The sequence below is a fragment of the Podarcis gaigeae genome (assembly GCF_964106915.1).
Source record: "Podarcis gaigeae genome assembly, chromosome: 7".
Lineage (NCBI taxonomy): Eukaryota > Metazoa > Chordata > Lepidosauria > Squamata > Lacertidae > Podarcis > Podarcis gaigeae.
The window spans coordinates 275,119-298,112 of NC_139683.1; the positions used below are offsets into that span (position 1 = coordinate 275,119).

At 52.6% G+C, this 22,994-nt stretch overlaps 1 protein-coding gene across 1 annotated transcript in view; it reads right to left on the reverse strand.

Moving 5' to 3' along the window:
* Positions 1–15,265, reverse strand: part of EPPK1 (epiplakin 1) — a 33,923-nt gene extending 18,658 nt beyond the window's left edge. Inside the window, exon 1 of the mRNA XM_083748833.1 lies at positions 15,160–15,265. The gene's annotated coding sequence lies outside the window, so the exon portion shown is untranslated. The remainder of the gene's footprint in view (positions 1–15,159) is intronic.
* Positions 15,266–22,994: the final 7,729 nt, after the last annotated feature.

Below are 22,994 nucleotides of genomic sequence, written 5' to 3' on the forward strand. Positions count from 1 at the left end.
CTTTTCCAACTCTACAATATCCTTTTCATGATGCAGTGACTAGACCTGCACACAGTACTCCAAATGTGGTTGCCTCATAGACTTGTATAATGGCATTATGAGACTGGCAGTTTTATTTTCAATTCCTTTCCTAAGGATTGCTGGCATGGAATTCCACTCTTGATTCAACCTGAAGCCTGAATGGCACCTGCAAAGTGTCCTTGGAATGCACCTTCTACCTTCACGCACATTCCCACGGGGGAGACACAAGGGGAAACTTCCAAAATACTCCCTGATAATTGAGGAGAGAAAGAAACAGATTTTAAAAGTGGTTCCTCAACTGTGCACGTCTGCTTTTCCGGTTGTAAGGACACTCCCAGCAATTACGAGCGATAATGGAGCAATGTTACAACACACCACAAGCAGAAGCTTGGCATGAAAACCAAAACCCTGGTAATAAAAGAGAAAGCAGGAATAAAAAGGCAGAGATTGCAGGAGGGGCCCATGTGGTGTGTGCAGAACCCACACAGTCCGGTAATAGGAAGCTGGCCTGGGGAGGCCCTCTGCGCTTTGGGCTGGGCCAGCCCCTCTGGAGGATTTGACAGGGGAGATCTTCCTTGGGTACACAGAGTCACTGCACCAGAAACCTGCCCTCAAATAAAGCTGGAACTGAGCCCTTGTCAAGGCCAAGCGGAATAATGATCAGCCACAGCGTATTATCTCACCCCCTGTTGCTTCATGAGATCTCTGTCCCCTCTCAGCCTGCGCTGGGGTGGGAAGGAGCAGAGTGGTGAAGGAAGCCCAGACAGGTTTGGCATCCTCCTGAGCCCAGCCCCAGCCTCTTTCAACTTCCCTGCTCCTCTTACATTCTGAGCATTTGCCAAGGTTGAGCAACAAAGGAGGGAGACAAGCCCAGGCGACCCACTTGCCTCTCCCCTCCCCAGCCCAGCCCTGTTCCTCTTGGGGCAGATAATCCCCATCTGCGCTTGCTTGCACGGAGCCTGGAATGCAGGAGGGCTCAGGGAGGGGGCCACGCAGAGAAGGGGGGACCCAGCACCCGGCTGCTGCCTCTGAGACTGCCGGCCGCCACGGGTGCAACCCACACTAGCCCAGGGAGCAGCCCAACGTCATGGAAAAAAGAGAGAAACTGGTGGCATGCCAGGCCTTGAGGGCAGCCAGAGCCTAGCCAAGCGAGAGACTCACCGGTCTTGATCTCAGGACTCCTGCGCAGGACCAGCTTGCCTGTGCGTTTTACAAAAAGTAGAAATAATGTGTAAAACTTAAGCAATTGCTGCTGAAGCTGGTGGCTTTAGAGGTCCTGAAGCCTAGTGGTTAGAGAGGTCCAAGGGAGGCCCTCCCCCTCCCTGCCTCCACAGCAAAATGCTCTTGGGGGGCAGCTGCAGTGGAAGGCATGGCGGGGGGGAGGCTCCTGTAAATGGGGGGGGGGGTATTTAGGATGTGGTGCCCTCAGGGCTAGACTTCATAGTCCAAGCCTGGGGCCCCATAACCTAGGGGTGGGGAGGAAACACCCACTAGGGGCAGGCAGTAGGTGACAGTGGCTGCCTGGCAGAGCATCAGTGCCCACCGTGGGCACGTTAGGGCTGATGCCCCTTGTCACAGCATCCCTTTTTCTTTCCTTAAGAAGCCAGCTCCACAGCAGCAGACTCAGCCAGCTTCCCCCCCCCCCAGGGCTGCTGCCATCTTGGTTTCTATAGGAGTGCCCCTCCCTCTCAGGGACTGAGCATGGCAGGGGGGGCAGCTGCAGCCAGCTGCTGCCTGGCTCCATGGTGGGCTTTTCAGAATGAAACGGTCTTAAAGGAAAGGAAAGAATGCCTTGAGATGCACTCCTTCTCAGGTGTGCAAATGGCCTTGAGAATGTGACTGTTTGCCATGGCTTGGCCCCCCTCCTGCTTGCTTCCTTGCCCCCCCCCCCCAGTTCTTGAGTGCACCAGAGAGCTGCCTGGGCTCTACAGGGACTTGGGAGCCACCCTGTCAACAGCCATTTGCAGCTCACTATTCCAGCTCACTATTCCACCCACAGCGGGTGGCACTGTGGGTAAAACCTCAGTGCCTAGGACTTGCCGATCGCATGGTCGGCGGTTCAAATCCCTGCGGCGGAATGCGCTCCCGTCATTCGGTCCCAGCGCTTGCCAACCTAGCAGTTCGAAAGCACCCTCGGGTGCAAGTAGATAAATAGTTACCGCTTACCAGCGGGAAGGTAAATGGCGTTCTGTGTGCTGCGCTGGCTCACCAGAGCAGCTTCGTCACGCTGGCCACGTGACCCGGAAGTGTCTCCGGACAGCGCTGGCCCCCGGCCTGCCTCTAGAGTGAGATGAGCGCACAACCCTAGAGTCGGACACGACTGGCCCGTATGGGCAGGGGTACCTTTACCTTTACCTATTCCACAGTGGGACCCCGGAGCACCCCTGGGCTCCAGACATCTCCAGCAGCAGATTCTTGAGCTGCGGTTCCTGCATTGCAGGAGGTTGGACTAGATGACCACTGGGGGTGCCTTAAACTCTACAGTTTTATGATTCTATGAATCTATGATTTCCATGCCACTTCATAATCTCAAAGGTGCCTCGAAGTGGTCTACAAACTACCTTAAATAATTTGTGAAATTTCAAACGCTGCAAGTGAGAATCAGATACAAGTGCAATAAAGCCTCTATATAAATAACATTAGCAACTATAAATGAAATAATAATAATAATTTTGTTGTTTAGCCGTTTAGTCGTGTCCGACTCTTCATGACCCCATGGACCAGAGCACTATAATAATAATAATATTTTTTTTTATACCTCACCCTCCCTGGCCAGAGCCGGGCTCAGGGCGGCTAACACCAATAAAATCACAGTAAAAACATAATAGGGAAAAGAAAAGAAAACAACCAATTTAAAATACAGGTTAAAATGCAATTTAAAATGCAGCCTCATTTTAAAAATGCATGAAACAGATGTTGTGCCCACAGTTCCTCCCCACAAATAGCAGCCTTGGCTGTGAATGGGCTGTGGCCTTCAAAGAGAGTGGCTGTGAATCGTAAATCTGTGAGGGGCAAACTGCAGAGCCCAGGATGCTTTGAGGGGGAAATGTGCTCCGAAAGTGCTTCAAAGGGATCTGGTGTGCAGACAGATGATTTGACTTCTAAGCAGCTCCTTCCTGCACCTCTGGCAAGAGGCATCACAGGAAGAACAAGAGAGCCAGACCCATTGCTTCCTCCCAGCCAGGTGGGGGCACGGCTCACTCCCCCCCCCCTCCGGGGTGTTAAGCAAGTTCAGAACCCTCCAATCATTAACCTTTATTGATTGGCTTTATTTGCATTTTGCATGTAAGCCACTTTGGGAGGGTTTTGACCCTGAAAGGCAGCACAGAAATCATGGTAACAAATACTTCTAATATGAAAAAAGTTCACCCAGTGTGGCAGCAGTGGGCTTTGCTGGGATTGCTGCAAGGGGCTGAGGATGGCCTGAGCTGCCCTGGGCAAGGCAGGATTGCAGCCAGCCCCCTCAGACCAGAGCAAAGGCACAAAGTCAGAACTTAAAGGAAATGCAGAACTGAAGATTTCCTGTCCAGCTATAACTCCACTGCAAAATGGGGCTGAGGCACCACTCACACACCTCAAATATTTGCATGTGCTCCCTCCACTCCCAGAATAGGCTCATGCCTTTTTCAAGTTAGAGGGGAGAGAGTTTTGCATGGAGCGTCTTTAACACAGCCATGCGCAGAGCAAGTCCCTTAACATTTCACTGTTCAGCACAGCATAGTTTAGAAACAGCTGCCTCTCACATCTCTCTGGAAATTCTGAGGGAAGAAAAATGAAATCAGCCTATGCTTCTGGTGTGCTGAACTTTTAAATAACTATGTTTGGTTGTAAAATAATAATAATAATGCCTAGGAACTGCCATTTGTTAAGGGTGCTAGGAATTACAGCTCTGGGGTAAGCAACAATTCCCAGTATTTTTAGGGGTGGAAATGTACTTTAAATGTGTGATGTGTACACAGCCATAATCCTGAAAAGGATGGGAATGTGGAGGTAAGGGACAGAAACCTGTAATTCAGCTGAAACACATGCAGTTAATATTGGGTGGAGAAGATGAAGACTAATTGCATGCTTTAAAATGCGCGTGTTATCACTTGTGAACCTTAAAGGTAATGTATAATTCACTTAATTGATGATGTGCTCCTAATGGGTCCTGAAATGAGCCTCTGAGGCTGGGAATGGCAGAATGTGTCAGGGTTAAACACTGTCCTGGCCATAGCAGGGTCTTCCTTTTACCGCCAATGACCACCCAGGGAGCAAAGACGGCCGACACCAGACACTAGACTCTACCAGTCTGTGGTTCTGTGATCCAGTTGAAAGCAGACACTGGGCAGTTCCACAGGACCCCAACCAACGCACCACGTGCAGCTCTCCCACCCCTTAATCACGGTGGCTGGAGGTTGATCTGTATGATCCCAGCTGCTGCTGCTGCTGCTGCTGCTTCCATGAATGCAGCCACAAGCTGAACAAGGAGAAATGCACTTTTCATCAACACAACGTAGAGCTCTTGGGAGATGCCATAACGCAACTCTGTACAAAGCCACGCCCCATCAGATGAGTGAAAGCAGCGAGGAAGCTTCTTGGAATAGTGGCCAGGAATCGCAAAACTCCAACCCCAAATGCCATTCATGGAAATCCAGAACTTCAAGAAGTCTTGTGCTATGTTGGATCAGGATGGCCTAAAGACTTTTGCAATTCTTCAGAGGTGAGTCGGAAGAACTTTGCAGACTGTGGATGACTGAGTGAAGCGGAAGGCTTAATCGCGAAAGGGAAGCGCATTGTTGCAGCACAACAAATGAGGAAAGAGATCCTAGAACTTATTTAGAACAGAACTCATCCATCCACCAAGGATGTCAAGGTCTAACCATGGGCTGCTGTAAGTGATCCAAGTGGACAGTGTGATGGCCAGGTTCTGGAAGGGGCAGAAAGAACAAAATCTCATGCTGTGACTTCTGATCCAGAAGAACTGGATCAGCACAATGGAAGGCTCCTTTAATCACATGATAGACCTTAGGAAAGGTGAGCAGCTGAACTGTAAGGCTGACCTGGCTTGGTTCTCAGGTCCTGCTTTTCAAGGTCTATTGAGCTACTTCCCTTGCCTGAGCACTGAAGAATATGCCTGTTTGCTTTGGCACGCCTGATCAACATGACCCACAACGCAAACCCATTTACAGTAGCAGAATTCCAGTCATTTCTGGCATCTTGCAACTTTTGCCATATTGCCACCAGCTCAAATTACCCTCAATGAAATAATGAGGCAGAGAGAGCAGCACAGGCTGCCAAGAAAGTGTTGAGACAGGCCGTCCCACCTATTTGCTCTTGTAAGCTACAGGTCAACTCCGTTGATAGTAACTAGATATGGTCCAGCAGAGCCACTAATGGGAAGACAGAACACCCTTTTCCTTTTTTTTAAATTAATTTTTATTAAGGATTTTACATTACAAAAAATGAAGAAAAAAAACAGAAAAAAGAAAAAATATCAAACAAAAATTGTTTAAAACAATCAATCTTTCCATCTCCTTATTTTTCATTTACTTGTTTCTCGGACCTCCTCATACCACCCTTTTTTGTATTCCAAATAAAATTATTAATTCAACAATTTATTTCCCTCTTTTTACTACCCAGATCTTATTCTTAAATTATTACAATCTTAGATTTTTACTTATATAAACCCATTTTTTCATATTCTTTTAACCCATCCCAGCTAGAAACCACTTAGTTCCAATCCAACATTATTCTAAAATTCCTTAATTTTACAATATCTCTGTAAATAGTCTTTAAATTTCTTCCAGTCTTCCTCCACTGACTCTTCTCCCTGGTCTCGAATCCTGCCGGTCATTTCCGCCAATTCCATATAGTCCATCACCTTCATCTGCCATTCTTCCAAAGTGGGTAGATCTTGTGTCTTCCAATATTTTGCGATAAGTATTCTTGCTGCTGTTGTGGCATACATAAAGAAAGTTCTATCCTTCCTTAACACCGATTGGTCAACTATGCCCAGGAGAAAGGCCTCTGGTTTCTTCAAAAGGGTATATTTAAATACCTTTTTCAGTTCATTATAGATAATCTCCCAGAAAGCCTTAATCCTTGGGCACGTCCACCAAAGGTGAAAGAATGTGCCTTCATTTTCTTTGCATTTCCAACATTTATTATCGGGCAAATGATAGATTTTTGCAAGCTTGACTGGGGTCATGTACCACCTGTAAATCATTTTCATAATATTCTCTCTGAATATTATTGAATATTATTGGTCAGAATTTAATTCCTGGGGGAAATTGCCACTTTATATTTACAAGCTAAGAGAGGTGAAAAGCATTTTTTAAAGAATGTGCAATTCAGTGTGAAAACTGCCATTTAGATCCAGAAGAGCAAAGAGAGCTTTTAGCATCAGGGCTCGTCCTCCACACTTATTTTTTGCCCCGCTGTTTCCCAGCTTGTGTCCAGGCACTTCTACCCCTAACCTACCACCAGGTGCTTCACCCAGGAAAACACACTCCTTAAAGCTGAATTGAAACCAAGGGCAATTTGGGTTTTCTGCAGGTGGCTGCCCAGATTCAGTGGTCAAGAGTGGGGTTTTGCGGAGAAAGTGCCAGGGCAAAAAAACAGAAGGGGGAAACTGCTCAGACACAAACCCGGAAAGCCTGGACTGGTGCCTACAATCAGTGGCATAGCGTGGGTTGTCAGCACCCGGGGCAAGGCAAGTAATTTGCGCCCCCTAACCCGTGGATTTGCGCCCCCTAACCCTAACCCCCAGATGTTGCGCCCGGTGCGGCCGGCCCCCCCTGCACCCCCCACGCTACGCCACTGTCTACAATGTGGAGCAAAGCTAAGAGTGGATGAGCCCTCAGTCCTGTTGGAGAACAGACACGGCAGAACCCAGTCCCTGTGCAAGGAATCAAATGTGATCTACTTTGCAGAAGCCAACAACTTGCTCTTGTTCTTGAGAAGGTAGAATCGCCAAACACAGAAGCAGTACTCCAAAACTCAAGTTCCTCTACTGACACTGCCTGAGCCCATTTGTAAAACTGACATCTTCTGCCCAGAGACCTCTGTCCCCACTGTGGAAGGACGTGTGGATCCAGAATTGGCCTCCACAGTCACTTAGGGACTCATTGTTCAAACCGTGTTTAGGGAAGACTATCTTATTTGGCTACAAGGGATTGCCAAAGAAGGAGAAGAAGAAGAACTCCAGTCAACTTATTTGGAAGCCTCCAGGATTTGGAGATGAGGGAGGGGCTGCCAAGCATTTCAACAGTGCCCGCTGATTTAATGGCTTCCCTCCCCCGCCCTGTTAACACTGGGATAGAGACTCTGCAGCCCTTGAGAAGCTGGTGGACTATGACCACCCGCCATCCCTGGCCATTGGAGATGGAGCCCAACTGCATCTAGAAGCTCCCCACCCCCCACCCCTGCCCTATTTAGGGGATCCCCTTCCCCAAATAGATGGGTTTCTCTACCCAGAACATTCCAGAGAGATTTCTTTATCAAGTAAGCATCTTCTAACAATTAGCTCCCATTAAGGAGTCATTCTGAGCCATTAAGGAGTCATGAAGCAGTTGTTGTTTTTTCAAAACAGAAAAAAGCTAATGTTACACTAACTAGACTGTATCAACCTAAGTTGAGTGTCCTGATCAAAAGTTATATTCTGCCTTGGTCAGACCCCACCCAGAATGCTGTGTCCAGTTTAACTGGCACCCCAGTTTAAGGAGGATATTGACAAGCTGGAACATGTGCAGAGGAGGACAAGCAAGATGCTGAAGAAAGAAAGCCTTATTCGTGAGTTGCATATATTTAGCCTGGAGAAGAAGAAGAAGAAGAGAAGAGTTTGGATTTGATATCCCGCCTTTCACTCCCCTTCAGGAGTCTCAAAGCGGCTAACAATCTCCTTTCCCTTCCTCCCCCACAACAAACACTCTGTGAGGTGAGTGGGGCTGAGAGACTTCAAAGAAGTGTGACTGGCCCAAGGTGACCCAGCAGCTGCAGGTGGAGGAGCGGAGATGCGAACCTGGTTCACCAGATTACGTGACTACCGCTCTTAACCACTACACCACACTGGCTCTGAGTGTGGTGGCGACTGAGAGGTGATAGGACAGCCATTTTCAAATATCTCAAGGGCTCCCCCGTGGAAGACAGAGCAAGCTTATTTTATGCTGCTCCAGAGGGGAGGACCCGGACCAGTGGATTCAAATAACAAGGAAGGAGATTTTGACTAAACATTAGGAAGAACTTTCTGTTTGACAGTAGAACAGGCCACCTTGGGAGGCGGTGGACTCTCCTGCAATGGAGGTTTTGAAGCAGAGGTTGGATAGCCAGAGATTATTTAGCTTGGTCATTTTTTTATTTTAAAAAATACGTATATACCACTGTATCATAAATAAATACCATGGTGGTTTACAACAATATAAAAACATAAAAACAGACAATAAAGGTTTTTAAAAGTTAAAAACAAAAACAAATTAAAATCAGGCATCAGAAAACGATTGTGGAGGATGTATTCTTAACTGCCTGTATAGGCCTGGCAAGATATGAAAGTATTCAGCAGGCATTTAAAAATTGGCACAGAAGGTGCCTGCTGAATATCTAGTGGCAGGGAGTTCCACAGGACTGGGCCAATAACACGAAAAAGTCAGTTTCTCCTTCCTGTTTTGGGCTAGATGACCCTTGGGGTTCCTTCCAGGTCTACAATTCTATGTTTCTACCATTTGGAGCTTTTCCTTTTCCTTTTCCCAAGGTGATCCTGCCCAGCTTCAAGGTGAACCCACCGTCACAGCCAGCAAGCAGCAATCTTGCAGGACTCTAATGTAACAAATGGGAAGAGGCCGTCATAGCTAATTCCCAGTGCAGCTGCTTTGCATGCAGAAGGTCCCAGGTGAAGCTTCCCCCTCACAGCATCCACATGCCAGGAAAAGGTTCATCCTTGGGCCAATGCCAGGTGCTTCTGCAGCTATTCGATGCACAGGACCCTTTGCAGTGGGGTAAGAGCCTTCTGCTCCCAGCCCTGGCAGGGAAAGGAGGCAGGCGGAGGCTCCTGCTGGGCCTGCAAGAAGCCTCTTCCCTGGGAAGCACCTGCTAATGCTTGTTGGTTCAGGAGGCTCTGGATCTGCGAGGCGTTGACACCCCAGATTCCCAGTGATAAAAGCTACTGGGCCGGTTGGGAGAAGGTTCTGCTCCCTGCAAATTAAAGGGCGTTGTCTTGCCTGGAAATTGCATCACCTGCCTTTCTGAAGAAGGGGGAGATTTCCTGGTCGGCCAATGAGGGGGACACTCCTCCTACTCCTGAATTGGCTGTTGCCTGTTTGGACCCAGGTCTGGCCTTAGACGTGGGCTGGGGCAGTGCCAGGCTTGGCACAGCTCCACACACATGGCAGCAACCACAGTCACACATCACACGTGCAACACCAACACCGCCTTGTTTGCACAGCTGCAGCGTCTCATGGCAACACACACACAGAAACTGGTCCCCACCACACCCAGCAGAGCCTGCGCACACGGCAGGACTTGGCAGGGAGGGGGGCAAACCCAGCACTGCCCAATCTGACCCTCCTTTATAGAGACTCCCATCCCCTGCCCTGGTCCCTTCTTAGGAAGTCATGCCCAACCAGACCCTTGGCCCACCCCTGTCAGTGCTGCCTGCTCCCAACTGTGGCTCTCGAAGGCTTTCCGACAAGGGACGTTCCCAGCCCCACCAGGAGGGGCTGACATTGGGAACTGGACCTGCAGCAGCAGCTCTGTCCCTGGGCTGCTGTGGGCCTGGACTCAGGAGCAGATCCGTGTCTGGCCACTTCAAAGTCCAGCTGAAGGCTAATTGCATTCTGATGGAGTAAGCAATTATACAGAACAACAAATCCCTGTGTTGCAAACTTAACACAACAAACAATACAAGCACCACGCAGACCAGTATACTAGATAGCACTGTAATTCTTATTGCATAATATGCATGATTTAGTAACAAAAACAAAATGTGTGCACTTGTAAATTCTCTAATTTAGCTCTAAAGCATGGGTAGGCAAACTAAGGCCCGGGGGCCAGATCCAGCCCAATTGCCTTCTGAATCCGGCCCGTGGACGGTCCAGGATCAGCGTGTTTTTACATGAGTAGAATGTGCCCTTTTATTTAAAATGCATCTCAGGGTTATTTGTGGGGCATAGGAATTCATTCATTCCCCCCAAAAAAAATATAGTCCAGCCCCCCCACAAGGTCTGAGGCACAGTGGACCAGCCCTCTGCTGAAAAAGGTTGCTGACCCCTGCTCTAAAGGGAAGGGAGAGCAGCTCAGACTGTCTCAAGCAGCTGACCCGGAATAGCATGAAAGGGAAGAAAATGGTGAGCTATTTAATTGAACCCCACGGCCTTGGTGGAGTTCTCCAGGGACCAGGGCCTCTTGCCCCATGCCTTGGGCAGAGGACGGCTTGCTCCGCTCCAGGTGCCCTGGGTTCCTGGGCCAGCTCTGCCTCAGGCTCCACAAGGTCATGTGTGGTTATTCATTTATTAATCTATGCGTCACTTTTCACGTGAGTCTCAAGGCCTTTTTACAGGCACACCATAAAAAACACTGAAAATGAAAATAGTACAAAAAAGCAACAATTAAAGATGTATTTCAAAACAACACAGAATCAGCACCAGAGGCAGAGAGACCTTTTCACTCAGCTAGAAAAGTTTTTCAAGTCAAATCTGTCCCCAGTTGTTTATGGGAAGTGACAATCATGGACGCCCTGCTGTGACCCAGAGGGATGCTGTGCATTGGGAAGACCCCCAAAAAAGCCCTGCCCTGAGTTACTGTGGAGGGGGCTGTTGAGATCTGGGGGGATTTGAAGGAGGAGCTCTCCTGCAGGGCAGAGTGACCGGCTAGGGGGCATGTCAGGGATCATGGTCTCGTTCCCTGGTCCTGAGCTGCGTTGGGCCTGAGCTGTTAATTCCAAAGCCTTGAACTTGGCCCAGAGGCAGAACGGCAGCCAGAGCCACAAACAAGGTCAGCAATGCTGGAAGTCACTTGCCCCGCAAGCAGCCCAGTCACTGCGTCCTGCACAGCTGCAGCCTCGGGAGTAGACGCTATGCACATGGTCACAAGGAAGGAGCCTGATGAACACACTCGATATCCTACCTTTGCAGCAGTGGCACTCCAGACACTCTCCTTGCTGGGGGGGGGGGGTCTCTAATTCCCCAGGTGCCTTTATAGCATCCATAGAGACCCACGGAAGGAGGAGTGATAAAAACTGCCTTTAACATTGCGCCACGACAGGCTGGCAAGTCACACCTTTCAGCAGGCAATTATTCTGCAATTATGTGGTTTCAGCCTAATCCAAATGTAATTATGTGGAGAATTGCTGTTTATGAAGAGTGGGTTGGTGCAAAGGAGCCTCTGGCACAAGGTAGTTGGTTGGGGACATGAGGTACCAGGAGATGATGACCCAGTCTGGCCACCCAGGCAGCTCAGGAGATGCGAGGGAGGAAGGAGGGGGCCGCATTGGGGCTGGGAGGGAGCCTGGAGCAGCAGGGCTCCCAAGGGCAGGAAGACCAAAGACACCTTGGTTGAAGGCTGAGTGGCACCAGCAGCACCCAGGACACGATCCCCACCTTTCACGCAAGGGAGAGCCCCCGCTGACCTGCAAAGCACCCTGGGACCTCTCAGTCTGCCAGAGGCTCAGCCCAAGGCCCATCCTGGCGGGTGCCCGGATCATTGCCAGAGCATAATTTCAAGGGCTGCTGTGTCCTGCCTGCCTGCCTGCCTGCCTGCCTGCCTGCCTGCCTGCCTCCCATAGCATCCTCCGGGAGCCCCAGAAACAGTTTAGAGCTGGCCAGGAGTTAGGGACAGGTTCTTCTTTTACTAGTATATTCACTTTCAAAACACATTTTCCCCCTGAAACTGCAGTCTTGTCATTTTCAGATGTTTGCCATCCGCCTTCCTAAGCATTCAGGGATCAGGTGGGAGGGGGAAAGTCTAAATACCTGCTTGTTTTGCAAGACCAATAACAAGCCCTTTTCCTGGTGCAACACACAGCCAGGGAGGGAAGCTGCTGGGGGGGGGGCAATGGGCAGGTTGGCAGCCCTGTGGCTAACTTCAGGGATGGCCCATGCCTGCAGGAAGGGAGCAGAAGTTCCTGAACCCAAGAGGCACTCCAGACATGGAGATGTGAAGATGCTTCATAGCCGCTTTCTGGGGTCCCAGCCAGGGGGCGGCAAATGGGTGCCTTGTCCAGGAGCTGTGCTTTGCCCCCTCCTCCAGAATTTTGGTGTGTGGAAAATTGTCTTTTTAATTTTTGCCATGACAGACAGTGACAGCTTCCGTGTAAAGGATGCCACCTTGCTTTTATAACAGGAACAATTGACTTCTTGATCCTGGGGGTCCCCTCCAACTCTACAATTCTATTATTCTAGAGAGCAAAGGCACAGCGAAAGTCTCTTCTGGAAGACCCCACCCCACCCCGCCAAGTCTCCTCACCTTCCCTGACTGAAGGTGGATTTTGCAGACCGCTCCTGTCACTCAAGAACTGCTTAAGGCAGCCTGCCTGGTAACCAGAGAACCTTTGCAGATTTAAAGGCTGGACCTCTGTTTGCAGAGATGGAGTCAAACTCCCCTCTCCCCTCCCCCACCTGGGCTGAGCAGGATGGACAGCTTTTTGCACTGTGAATGTACCCCTCTGAAAGCATCCCCCCTTTAAGTATTTCCCCAGAGACCCCCCCCCCAAAAAATACATTCTGAAAGCCTACATTCACATACATGTGCCACAACTTATATCAGTATACATCCTTTGGAACTGGTCTTTGGTTTTCTAAAGAATTTGTAAAGGAAAGCATTATTCTGAGTCTGAAGCTCCATCTCACTGGCTTTATCCAAAAAGGTGTGCCAGCCCCACAACTGCTTGACCAGGGCTGCACAGAAAGGGCGCTTTCTCTGCTTCTAAACCCAGATTGTGTTTTTTTGTATTGCTGGTGTGATACAATATTAAAACAAAATTTTGGATAAAACTGTTTTGCAACTTTCTAGTTACAGCATAAACTGTTTTCTTGATTTTTTGGTCTCTCCTTGTTCACTGTGCCCTTAACATCCTTTTTTCTAAAGAAACAAAAAGCATGCCAGTCACTCAATTGGCACTCTTCTCCAGGGGGTGCTCTGTGCCCCATCTGGAAAAGTAGTTCCCCCTGCTGCCCCATGTGACGGGGAGGGCACTCTCAGGGCTGCACACAGGGGCAGGGCAAGGGGCACAGACCCATAGCACAAACCTGCACCTGCTAATTCATAGGCAAATTTAGGCTGACTTGCAGACCAGCTGGGAGAACCTAAATTTGGGCTCTTGCTTTCGGGGCTGAATTTGCCTCTGGACAAATGAGGATGCTGGGTGGTCCCAGGGGTCTCATCGGGACTGTGATTTGTAGCGCCTTTGGTCACCACTTCTGTAAGTGAAGCTCACATTTTGTATTTTTGCGTTGTGAACTGCTCTATGATCTTCAGATGAGGAGCGGCATACCGTATAAATGTAATAAATAATAATAATAAAGATTAAAAACACACCCACACCATGAGATTAAAGCACCACAGAGCTTCCCCCAAATAAGCCTGGGAGTGTAGTTTACCCACCACAGAGCACCAAGTGATTTAAATGGGCTTCAGATGTAAAGGAGGAAAGAGGCCAGAAATGGGTGGGAGAGCCCTAGCAGAGACGACCCAGGGGCTTGTGCCCCCTGCCCACCCCACCTAAGAGGTAAGTAAGGAAGCCCCCCTTTCTGTCCTGCATCTGGACCTGATCCGGCCCTTTCCGGTCACTGCCAGCTGCCTTTCTAGACTGCGCATCTCACTTCTAAGCCTGCCTTCCAGAGCTTATCCTGCTCCTGTGAAGGAATGGGGAGTTAGCACAAGATTTTCCAGACCGGTGCAGGCTGGGGGCTTGCACAAAGACCCCTTCAGAAAACGCTAGTGGGGCCCACAAAGCCAAGAGTCTTGGCAGCCCCATAGCTGGGCTCTGGATGCTCCCCGCTCCCCCCCCCCCCGCCCTCATGAGGCTCTGGATAAACCACAGGCACACACATGTGGGGGACACTCTCATGGAAGGGACCCCAAAGGTCCCACCCTCTGCAAAGCAGGAATCACCACAGCTGAACAAATGGACACCCAACCTCAGTTTAAAGCCTTTCTTCATATCAGCTACTTGCCAAGAGGTTACATTTCTGCAGAAGGCTTTGCCTTTCCTTTTAAAAAAGTGAAAATGCCCCTAACAAATGAAGATGGAAACTCCACGTGGATAAAATTAAATGCCTGACTGGCCAGTGGTGCCTGCCAAGGCATCCCTTGTGAAGAGGAGGCCAGCAGGTCTGGCTGAGAAAAGACCATGAAGGTGCAAAGGGCGTGTCCCTTGGAGGGGCCACCACTGGAAAGGCCCAGGAGCCGCTGGAGGAACCTGGAGCAAAGACCTCCTCCTCCTCCTCCTCCTCCTCCTCCTCCTCCTCCTCGCCGCCGCACCTGGGAAGCACTTGAGCCCTCCCGAGGCATTTTCTCTCTCCCTGATGCCTCACCTCTGACTGGCACAGGAAGAGGGCATGGGCCTAGAGGGCATCCTGCTGCCACTGCTGCCGCCCTGCTCCTGGTCCCGACAGCCTTCACCAGAGATGCCCAGGGAGCAGCGTGGGCACCACGGGCAGGCAGAGCGGCTGGTGGCAAGGTGGCAGGGAGCAAACAGGAGCAGAGGCGGACCTAGGCTGCCTTGAACCCTTGGCAAGGACACGTTTCAGCAGGGGGAGGTGTGGTTTTTCTGCCCCCATACCTAACCAATCCCTAGGTACGCCCTGCAACAGGAAACCTAAAGGGGAGCCCTTGGTGGTGGGCCTGCAAGTGCTGTAGGCAAGAGGAGCCACATGGGCAGAGAAGCTTGAGGGCATGCATGGGGGGGTCTGCCTTTGAGGCTGCTTCCCCCCCCCCAGACGTGTCCACCGACAGAAAGGCCTGCACTGGCTCCCAGCAAGACGGGAGGCACCTGCCTGCCACAGGCAGCCCAGCCCCGTGGGCGCTGCTCCTCACTCCCATACACCTGCCCCTGCCAAGGGCACCGGCGCCCGGCACTCCCAGTGGCCTTGCCAAGGGGAGCAGGGCTCCCCACTCGCCCCCCGTTCCCCAGCTGATGGCCCCTAACCAGGCATTCCTCAGTCCTACCTGTGGGTCCTCTGCCGGGCAGGTCCTCTGCTGTTGCCGCCGCCGCCTCCTGCTGCTCTGTCCAACTGTGCCAAGGTGGGACGGCCTGAGCGCAACCTTGCTTTTATGTCCCCGCCCTGGGATGACACACTGGCCCAACCCAAGTGGTGCAAACACGGGGAGGGAGGGAGGGAGGGAGCGCTCCTGCCATACACCTGCCTCTTCACTTCGCACAGGCACGGATTTTGCCCAGACCGGAGGGAGGGGATGGTGTTCAAAAGGAAGGGTGCAACACACGCGCGCGCACAGGGATTTTGTGCAAGGCTCCTGGTGGTTCGTCAGGAGCTGCCTGGGATGGGCAAGAAGAGTGTCGCTGGGGGAAAGGGAGAGACCAGGGGGCTCACGGAGCACGAGAAGACCCTTTGGCGGGGTCCGGGCTCTCAAGTGACAGGAGCAGCTTGGAGGCGGGTTTGGTTCCTCTCCAGCTTGTCAATCCTAATCCTTGCCCAGGTGTGTCTGCAACGGAATCCCTGCCGCCTGATCTGCCCTTCGGGGCTTTCCCCGTCCTGCTGCCGCAGCAGAGAAAGCGAGATTCGCGAGCGCGGCTTCCTGGGAACGGGCCGGGCCGCGTTGTGCAAGTCGGGGTGGGAGCAGCGTGGGTGGAGAGAGAAGAGAGAGGGAAGCATTTCTCCCTTCCTCTGAACCGAGGGGCCGTCTGCGAAGCTGAATGTTGGAAGGGTCGGGGCAGATTGAGGAAATGTTAATCTGTGGAACTCACCGCCGGAGGAGCCAGTAATGGCCACCAACCTGGATGGCTTTGAAAGAGGGCGGGGCAAATTCGTGAAGGACAAGGCCTTCTGTGGCTACTAGCCAAGATAGCCGCGTTCCACCTCCTTTCTTAGCGTTCCATCTCTGAAGGCTAGTTGCAAAGCATCACCAGTGGGGAGAGCCCTGCATTTTGCTTGGGCTCTGCTGGGGGGGGGGGGGCTTGTCAGAAGAGGCAGACTGCACCCAGCAGGCAGAACAATCCAGACGAGCAGCAACTACCCAACGCCAGTAGCTCCTCCAGCCAAACTGGGGGGCGAGGGTCAATTTTTTTCATCAGCGTTGATCACAAGGCAAAGCTTCTCGTGGTTTAAATGCCCTAACCCTCACCCTCCTCCAGCCCACCCTGCCCTTGCCTACATGACATGGATCCAGCCCATCAGGATGAGTTGCCAGCACTCTGTTCTGCATCGCCGGCTCCCCCCCCCCCTCCAGTCCCAGGGAGAACTGACATGGCTTCAGCCTCCGTCTTGTCTGCAGAGCTGGGCTGGGCGGCCCAGTGGGAAGAGTAACCAGGCTGGGAGAGCAAGGAGAGCAGCTTGCTGTGTGGGGCTGTTTATTCTTCCAGAACCATCCTTGCCAGAGGAAGAGGAGGACGAGGCAGCTCAACCTGCTCAAAGTATTGTGCGAGGCAGCTCAGCCAGCCACGTCTCCTTTCTCACTGTTGCTTTTGGCCCCTGCGGACCTGGCTTGGTACAGAGAAGGAGAAGATGCAGGCAGAGGTCGCAGAATCATAGCAACTTGAATAAAATATTGGGGGGCAGGTAAGCCCCACCCCACATAATCGATCACGAGATTCAGTGCACACACCATTTGAATGGCATCAACTTGGGGAAGGGCAGAGTTGGGACTGGGAAAAGTACAGAGAGTGCTGAGACGCTCCCTGCAAGAACTCCACAGTGCTGGCAGCTCCCCTACTGGGGTTTATCAAACTTGGATCTCCCTCTGCTGTTGGACTGCAACTCCCATTATCCTTAGTTAGCAGGACCAGTGGTCAGGGATGATGGGAACTGTGGTCAAACAACAGCGGGAGACCCAAGTTTGAGAAACACTATGGGCCCAGCCCTAGACATCTGGGACACAAGTTCAGGGTCGGATTTAGTTTTAGGCTACTGAAGGTAATGGGGCCCTTTATATGTGATATTTTAGGGAGCAGGTTAGCAGGCGGGGCCCATGACTTACATCATAGGAGCCTATACAACACAAAACACTGTTGCTGGGTGTAGGTTTTATTTTATGTGTTTGTTATCTTTTTATCTTATATTTGGGAAATGTACATCCAGGTTTTTTTTTCATTTAATGGGGGGGGGGGCTCTCAAGAGCTGGAATATTGCCAACATGGCTAGGAGCATTGACAGCCCTGTCCATTCATGCCTACAATCTTCTTTCAACTCCATCCAAACCACCTCTGCTTCTTGTAGTAAATGCCCTCGTTCCACGTTGCACTCAGTGTGTGTACAAGCAGTTCCGTGTCAGATGCAGATGCCACAGAAGGCGAGGGGCTCTCCTTCATGGCAGGAGATCCTTCTTCCAGAGATGCTCTAGCTGTGCTTCTTGCACTCCAGGGCGGGGGTCTATAATGCCGTACATGTATCTCCAGTTGCTGGTTAAATAAAAAACGTATGTTCTTTGGTTCCAAATGTCCCAGCCTTCGGCTTCCTTGGCTGCCTGCGAGTTCTCCTCTTCTGAGAGAGGGAGAAAACTTTTCTCTCTCCTCTTTCTCCAGGTCAGGCGTGACTTTATACACTTCTAGCATGTTACCACGTGTCAGCCTTGACAATGCAGAGTTAAGTTTCTGCCACGCGCATTCCTTGAGCTGGGGAGCGTCCTTGGCCGGCAGCCGATGACACAGTTCAAAGACGCGGAAGCGCCAGCAACCTCCTCGGAAGGAGCCGGCCGAAGCCACCCCCGGTCGCCCTGAGAAGGAAGGAATGTGCCACCGCCTCTCCGCCGCAGCTTCTCACGGCTCGAGGGAGTCGGCTGGGCGGCTCCTGCCACCCAGAGCTGATCGCCATCACCTGCCACCTGGATGTGCGCATTGTCTTCCTGTCGTGTTTGGCCCTCCAGTAATCGGGGTGTATTTTGTGTTTGTCTTGAGCCCCAGCCTTGCTAAGGAGAGGACAAAAACCTCGGAGGCAGAGGCGGCCTGGGGCCTGGGGCGAGGCAGACAGGCAGGCTTCCAGGAAGCCAAGGAGCCAGACCCGTCTCGAAACTGGAACGCGGGGAAGTCGTCGGGCCGGTTGGCTGTCCCTCGTGGGCCCGTGCAAGAGGGCCAGGCCCTCCCTCTCTCCGCAGGGGCCACAGAGTCCAGGGGTGGAGGGCCAGGGTTGCAGGCAAAATACGGCTCTGGGTGGTGGTTCCCAAACTCATCCCCAGTGCCCCATGACCCACCGGGGAAGATAATAACACAATAAAACCCAAAAGAGGACCAATTAATTGCGCATTCATTCGAAGTGCAATTGAAACTATGTAGTTTAAATAATTGAACAAAACTGATGAACTTGATAATATAATAATAATAATTTATTATTTATACCCTGCCCATCTGGCTGGGTTTCCCCAGCCACTCTGGGCGCCACCGCCGAGAAGGCCCTCTGCCTAGTTCCCTGTAACCTCACTTCTCGCAGCGAGGGAAACGCCAGAAGGCCCTCGGATCCAATGATTCCAGCTTTTCAAAGTCTGAGACTCCTTTACACCTCCAGCGCCTCCCTGTTACCACCCCCTTGCCTCTTAGCACCCCCAGGTAATCCACCCCAAGGGGGCACGACCATCCACTGTGGGAACCACTTCTGTGAAACCATCTTGTGCAAATTCCCTAACCTGGCAGCCGGCGCAGCAACTTCCCAACACGTGGAATGGCAGCTGCAGTTGCCGGGGCAATATCTGATTGCACGTTTGTAAGAACTTAGTGTGGCTCTTTGGAACTCCCTGCCTATTGATGTTGAGCAGGTGCCAGCTAAAAACATTCTTGTTTAGACATCTTGTTTACCCAAATGCTTAGATAGTTAAGCGATTTTAATCTGCTTTAGCATTTAACTTTTGTATGTTTTAAAATAATGCTGTAATTTTTATTAGCAATGACTTTATTGTTTTATCTGTTCTGTAAACCGCTTTGAGGCATTTTTTAAACAACAACAACAACAATCAGATGGTATATAAACATCATGAGATAAATGAATAAATCGCCCCGGCCCCAGCTAAAGGGCCTCACGCAGCCGACCCGGCTCGCGAGTCCTGTGAGGAAGGTGTGGCGCGATGGCTGGGCAGCGGAGGCTGCTTTCTCAGGAAGGCCGTGGCAGCGGCATTTGCATGTGGTTTATCTTCCCGGCTGCTTTGTTTGAGATAACGGGGCAGCTCCACAAACAAGGGTGTCATAAAGACTTGCGCACTGAATTTGCATATGAAAATATTTGCAAATGTCTGCAAATGAAGATGCACAGGTGAGCTCCTGCATGTGAACAGGGAGGGGTCCTGTAGCCCCCAGATCAGGGAGGAAGGTGCGGAGGCGCCAGCCCAGCCTTGGGCACCAGCAGAGGGAGGGCTTTCTCAGCACCCAGGTGGAGGGCAGAGGGCTCTCCCCCCCCCCCCCGCTTCTTGGCCGCCTTGTCGACCTGGGGTGTGCCTATTGATCTTGGCATTCGCAAAGCAGGCAGAGCCTTGGCAGAGTCCGCTCGCTGCCCTCCTCCGATCCGGGCATGTCCTGATGCGCTCGCCGGTGGCAACTGCCGGGAGGGCTGCCAGCTGGGGGGGGGGGTCAAAGGACGACTTGTCAGTTCCACGGAAAAGGATCAGGCGGCCGCGGCTACTCCTAGTCGTGATGGCTGCTGAGTCTGTCTCCTGGATCAGAAGCAGGCCAGTCGCTAAGGGCAGACCTACGGGACTCAGCCCCCATGACTTCCCCCTTCCCAGCACCCTTAACGAACTACGGTTCCCAGGACCCTTGGGGGAGAGGAGAGCCTCGTGTTTCAAATGTCCAGGGGCGGCTCTGCCCCTTGCGCTCCTGAGAAGGGGCCGCATTCCCAGACATGGGCATGGAGGGCCCATGGAGGCTGCTGGGCAGAGGGGGCTCAGCACTCCCTCAGCGCCTCAGGCTCGGCAGGGCAGTGGCAGGGCAGGCAGCGGCTTCAGCACCGCTAGACATGAAAGGCCTCCGAGGAATCCGCCTCGCCCCTCCCTTGGCAGCCAGGCAGCCACGCCGCCCTCCGCTCCGGCAGCAGAGGAACCAGGAAGCAAAGGGTCCCGCGTGGGGCTCCCAGAGCCGCAGTAAGGGGGTGAGCTGCCTCCATCACCCCATGGGCGCACCCACCGGTCAAGCAGCAACTAAACTCACCAGCAGAGGGTTTCAGAGGCAGGTGGGGGAGCAAGAAGGGGGCCAACTGAGCACGTGCTCCCCCCCAACGGGACAGATCCATGACGCGGACTGAGTTGCTACAAGGGAGGAGGAAGCTGCTCGTTTGCAGAGCCAAGTCCTGGGGGAACTCCCGTGAGCACTAGGGCAGGATTGGGGCTCCTGCCCAAAATGAGGCCCCTGTCTCTGCTCCAGCTGCTTCTAGATTTGGGGGGCTGTTCAAGCCCGTCCTGGGCCCTGTGGGAGGAGGGCTGAAAGGGGGCTCTAAGAATTGCTGGTATCCGTCCGTCTCGGGAGACAATGGAGGAGAGCGCCTTTGGGGGTCAAACCGCAGGAGAGTTACAGCGCCTGCTGTGGCTGTAGAGGCCGATACGGGAGACACGTTTGCAGCTGCTGGGGGAGAAGCCAAAATATGATGGGGCAGGAAAGGGCCCGTCTGAGCTTCCTCTCCTTAACATGCCCCCCCCCCAAGACGGCGTAAGCAGCACCCGCCCCCCACACGCTTGCTTTTGAAAGTGGAGGCTGGCTCCCCCCTCCCTGCTCCCCAACATAGGCGTCGATGAATGACCTCATGTCTCCTCCCCACAGCTTTGAAAAATCTCTGCGCTACGTGTGAATGCTGTGAAAAGGGTTCCTGTCCTAGCCGAGGCAAAAAGGCCTCAGTTGTGGGGTGGGAGTATGGGGAAAGAGCTCTCTGTGAGCCCCAGAATGGTCTTCTCCCGGGACATCAGACTTCAAGAGGAGGAGGAGGAGGAGGCTGTGACCTGCCTTCATCCCAAGGATGCTCGTATCCGGAAAGGGTGAATCACCTGGGCAACTTGGCCCGTCTCTGCAGGAGGCGCAGCCCAAGAGCACCCGGAGAACGCCTCAGATTCCATCCCGGAGCAAATGCGGGTGCGACAGGCGGAAAAAATTATTTGGCAGTTTCTGCAGAGGCGTCAAAGCCAATGACGTGGGGACGGGGGCAAAACGCCAGCAGTGGGGCAGAACTTGGGAAGGGCATCACCCGCTTCCTCAGCGGCATGAGGCGTCTTGTTGGCAGCGCGCAGGGTGGCTGGGCCCAGCCTTGCCCACCATCCTCCACCCTAAGGATTCCGGAGACCCCCCCCCCCCGCCAGACATAGACGAATCAGCTGCCCCCTTGGGCTGCCGCTCTGCTTGAAGCTGGTCCAGCACACCAGACTCTGAAATCCAAATAACATTCTCTGGCCGATCGATCAGCCCCTGCTTCTCCCCTCCCAAATGGTGGGTGGGTGCCATTTTCATTGGGACCATGGTGGGTGGGGAAACGGTTAAACCCTCCCTCCCTGCTCGCTGCACTCCCATCACGCTCCAATGGCTCTTGGAAAGGAAATGGTTAAAGGGCTGTGACCGATTCGTAGGGAGACGAGATGAAGGTTCCTCGAGAGGGGAAAATGGCAGGGCCGTTCTGTGCAAAAAAAGCTACATTTTCTGCAGGGGGGGGGGGAGAGACATGAGAGGAGGAGGCCTTGATTTCGACCTTGTGCAGATGCCCAGTGAAAAGCGAGTGAACCAAGCGTGGCTCTTCTCTCTCAGCGGGTGTGGGGCTGCAGAAGGGGCCGCGCTGCTCCCCCCCGACTTTGGGGAGGCTGCCTGGACTGGGCACCTCCCCGCCAACGTCTGAATGCCTTCCCAGGGGGATGAAGGGTGCTGTGGGCTCCTTGGGACCGAGAGGCCTGCCGGCGTCCAAGGATGATCCACTGCTTAGGTATTCGCAGCAGCAAATGACACACCAGGCGAGAGCTTGTTCCTTCGCACACCTTGCACGGAAGGCGCCTGGAGAGCGCAGCGAACTTCCTTGAGAAAAGCCGAAACGAACAAAAAGGGCAAAGCTCCCGCCTTGCCGTCTGCGCGTCGCCGTCGCCCCCCACGCCCCAGGCGATAGGGGCTGGGCAGGCTGGATGGATGGTGCTTCCCAGCCACCACCCCTTGGGGGCGCCAGACTAAAGCTGCCGAGCTGAATGGGTCCATCTAGTCCCGCACCCCACTTCCCAAAGGGAAGCCGCCATGCAGGGCAGAAAAGGGAAGCAGCAGCACCCCATTACTGTAGGGCTGGAAAGGGGCGGGAGGGATAGAGGAGTATTTCTTTCTCACTTTTCTAAAACGTCAAGGGAGATTTCCTCCACCCCACCACCCCCAAAATGGCGAAGAGGGTCATTTGGAGCGAGGACAAGCAGAGCCATGAGTGCGCGCAGGTTGGCAGTGATCCCAGGCAGTGCTAGAGGAGGAATTCAAGTTGAAACCAAACCAGCAGGTTAAGTGGTTAGAGCCTCGCCTGCTTCCCCAAGGGCAGATGGCAAGACTGGCAGCAAAGCCAACAGGGGATTGGGAGTCCCGTGTCCCAGGAGAGGCCAGCAGTGTAGCACAGGAGCAGCTGCCAGGCTGAGCTGAAGCCTCTGCTGGCACAAAGCAAATGTGTTTGCCTGAACAGGCGGCGTGTGTGTGTGTGTGTGTGTGCTGATTTCTGAGCCAGCCTCCCTGTCGCTTTGCCAGGCTCTGAGCTTTCTGTAAACATCGCCTTGCAGTGCTGGCACACTTGTGGGCGCCAATAGCCATCCACGCTGCAGAGCCTCTCACCCTGCCCAGGAGCCCTGAAACCCAGTGCCAGCCTGGCTCCCATAGGCATCCCTAAGCTGGGGGAGGTTGCAGGGGCCACCAGGCA